Source organism: Scyliorhinus canicula, unplaced genomic scaffold, assembly GCF_902713615.1.
Source record: "Scyliorhinus canicula unplaced genomic scaffold, sScyCan1.1, whole genome shotgun sequence".
NCBI classification, from domain to species: domain Eukaryota; kingdom Metazoa; phylum Chordata; class Chondrichthyes; order Carcharhiniformes; family Scyliorhinidae; genus Scyliorhinus; species Scyliorhinus canicula.
This window is the reverse complement of record NW_024055512.1, coordinates 886,978-887,954: the sequence shown is the minus strand read 5'-3', so window position 1 is coordinate 887,954 and position 977 is coordinate 886,978.

The following is a 977-nucleotide window of genomic DNA, read 5'->3' as shown; positions in this document are numbered from 1 at the left end:
ACTTGTGAGGGAGTCTTTGCCCCCTCCTGTTGTGAATGGGTCAGGACCCTGACCAGATTTGAGTGTGTCTTTTCCCTGTGAAGTTGTGAATGCATCTGTTCCCATCCAGATTGAGTGTGCTTTCCCCCTGTCCAGTTGTGAATGCGTTTGTTCCCAATCCAGATTTAAAGGTGTCTTTCCACATTCCAGATTTGAAATGGTCAGTTCATTCTTCCAGATGTGATTGTGTCTTCCCCTGTTCAATTATGAATGAGTCATGTACAGTTGGGCCGTGTCTGTGTCCTGAATTGAGTGTGGCTATCACTGTCCACTTGTGAATGTGTGAGTTCCCCTCCATGTTCGAGTGTGTCTTTCCACTGTCCATTTGTGAGGTAGTCTTTCCCCTATCCTGCTGTGAATGGGTCAGTTCCCTCTTCCAGTTTTGAGCGTGTCTATCCCTTGCCTGATTGTGAAAGGGTCAGTTCCCTGTTCAGTTTTGAGTGTGTCTTTCCCCTGTCCAGCAGTGAATGGGTCTGTTCCAAGTCGAGAGATGAGTTTGCCTTTCACCTGTCCAGCGGTGGGTGGGTTAGTTCCCTCAACAGATTTCATTGTGTCTTTCCTCTGTTCTGCACTGAATCGTCAATTCTCTATCCAGGTTTGACTGTGCCTTCCCCTTGTCCAGTTATGTATGGTCAGTTCCCTGTCCAGTTGTAGGGAGTCTTTCCCCCATCCATTTGTGAATGGGTCAGAATCCTCTCCAGATGTGTGTGCCTTTCCACTGTCCAGTTGTGAATGGGGCAGGTGCCTGTCCAGATTTGAGTGTGCCTTTCCACTGTCCAGTTGTGAATGGGGCAGATGCCTGTCCAGATTTGAGTGTGCCTTTCCACTGTCCAGTTGTGAAGGGGCAGATCCCTGCCTAGATTTGTGTGTGCCTTTCCACTGTCCAGTTGTGAATGGGGCAGATTCCTGGCCAGATTTGTGTGTGCCTTTCCCCTGTC